This window comes from Crocodylus porosus, unplaced genomic scaffold (genome assembly GCF_001723895.1).
Source record: "Crocodylus porosus isolate Cpor-Errol unplaced genomic scaffold, CroPor_comp1, whole genome shotgun sequence".
In the NCBI taxonomy this organism is placed as follows: domain Eukaryota; kingdom Metazoa; phylum Chordata; order Crocodylia; family Crocodylidae; genus Crocodylus; species Crocodylus porosus.
Genome location: NW_017728886.1, coordinates 142,550,108 through 142,552,795, shown reverse-complemented (window position 1 = coordinate 142,552,795; position 2,688 = coordinate 142,550,108).

The window sequence follows — 2,688 nt, the reverse complement described above, 5'->3', positions numbered from 1 at the left end:
GCCTCCCGAGACCGAGGGTGCACCAGATCGCCAACAGCGGGGCAGGGTGAGGGGGGTGGTTGAGGTTCACTTCTGGTGGCACTTCCAGTTTTGCAGCTGGCACTTCCAGGGAGTGAATGGCCAGTCTCAGGGAGTCTACGTGCACCTGCGGGCACCCCCTATGGATCGCCAATGCACGAGAGCCTACGTTCCAAATATCTTGTAAACGTAATTTATTCAAATTTGCAAAAAGCAGAAACCATTACCAGTTAGCCAAGCTTTGTACCTTGTTGGTTATTTTAATCTTTCCTTGGAGCTCATTCCTCTCAGCAGCTGGATTGTTTTCCTCCAACCTACCAATATGTTTTTGTTAATGAATAAAATATTTGACCTTCTTTCATGCCTGTACCTGGAGCCTTCTAGAAAGGCACTATCCCACCTCTGCTTTAAGGCAAAAAGCATGTATATGCAGGCTTTCCATGGTTGTCATATACGACTGTCAGTGTCTGATTTGCTGTCCACATGCACCCTGAGGTTTCTTTTGGAACCATTCCTTCCCAGTTTTGTATTGCCCTGATCAGCTTTAATTGTGTTGTTTTTCCTGGTTTCAAATCAGTGCTTGTCTTTCCAGGATGGTCTTCTGCATTCTGAGGAAAAGTGAGTGCTACTTCCCCAGTGGCCACAAGTGTGTGCTCAGTAGCCTCTGCTTGGAGAATTGGGTTTTTGCATGGGATAGTAATTAAAAGCTGTGCATCCATGTCTATGTGAAGAGGGCTTTTTAAGAGACGTTATCAAGGTCATATTTTTCCCTCTCACCATTCTTCTCTCGACAGCTGTAATGATATTAGAATTCCCATCCCAGATCAGGTCATTAGTCCATGAAGTGTCCTGAATTTGACACTTGAGCTGACTGAAATGATCTGCTAGACTTGTAAAAATTACTCAAAATCAGCATTGGCTGAAGTTGACAGCATTGTCATTGAGGCCAAAAATTTAACAAGATTCAAAGCAGAATTGGATGTTTATATGGCTAACAAGACTGGCCAACAGTTGTTACACTTAATACTAAAAAAGATGTTTGAAAGACAACTAAAAATTCAGTCTTCGGGTCTAAAATCAATCTCTACCATATGGGGATTAAGATGAGACCTTCACAAAGGGCAGTGTACCGTCTATCTACTTATTGTGGGGATCTTTCTTCTTCCCTTGAAGCACCCAGAGTAGTCTGCTATCAAAGGTGTGGCACTAAATTATCTTGACTGATCCATTATGGTAGTTTTATGCTCTCATGGCTTGATTTTGAACTGTTTGTGAATCTCAAGCACTATCACTAATTGTGACAGTCATGTGACCTTTTCCTTTGCTTTGTTACTTTCCTGCCCAATTTGCCTGGAGATACCCAATGAAATGTGGTGTCCCAGTCTTAAAGCTATCTAGAATATTAAGGTAAAGTGAAATACCTATTTGCAATGAAGGAATGGATTAATGGAAAGGGAAGGGGCCTCTGTGGTTCACCAGAAATAAAAAATCCTTTAAACCAGTGGGGGTCAACCTTTTTGGTAGGCATGCTACAAATTAGCCCAAACCCCGCCCTGAGTGTCACTGTGATCCTTTTGCCCTGCCTGATCTGCTGCTCTGCTTTCTGTTCCCTACCCTTTCTGCTCCATACCCTTTCTGCCCCTCTGCTACTTGTTCTCTTCTGCCGTGTACCACACACAGAGGCTACTTGTGCTATTTGTGATACTCATGCAGTAGGTTGGCCACCCCTATTCTAAACCAACATGAAGATTGCGTTCAAATTCTCAGAGCTTGATAAACAGTTTAATATCCAAAACACTCACCACCTTACATTTGTAGGGGAGTGGTTTTGATCCAAGGGCCCTCGCACCACTGATTTCTCCTTTCCTTCAGAAGAAGACAGAAATCTTCCAAAAAGCACAGGTTCAATTTCCTTTCAGTGGTATGTAGGAGGGAAAACAGATTTCCACTGAACCCTGCAAGCAATCAGCCAATGTCATGAATTCTGAGGCTGAAATAAAGTTATCTGTGCTGCAGAGCCATTGATATTATTGATGGTCACAAAGTTATCCAGATTTTTAAAAATCCAGGCACGTTATTTGACTCTTTGGCTCTCTGTGGTAATGAGTTCTACAAATGGGCAATTCCCTGCATAAATATTTCCTTTTTGTTTGCTTTACATTCACTGCCTTTTAATTTCAAATAGTTTTTGTACTAGGGATCTGGGAGGGGGAAGAGGAAGAAGAACCTTTACAAGTTTCTCAATATATTTGTTTTTTCTGAGACACAGCTTTCTCTTTCCTAAACTAAGCAATCCCTAGGGTTTTTTTTTAAATATTTGAATTCAATCTTGTAAACTATTGGTTCACAATCTTTTGGCCCTTCTGAAAAATTGAGTGGCCCAGGGCCCTGAGACCCAGCGTTGCCCCCTGACCAGCCCTGTGTGTTAGGATGGCATGTTGAATCCAGGGTGCAGAACCCAGGGCTTCTCATGGGCCTAGAGATCTTGCAGCGGGGAGCAGTGCCATCGTTCCCCTGCTACCAAATTGTTGGACCTATGGGGAGTCACTTGGGGTGGATGACATGGCACTGAAGGCTAGATCTGGCCTGAGAGCCAGCGGTTGAACATCCCTGTTGTAAACAATTATATATGTAAATATATACTGTCACATGAAGCTCCATTGCACCATT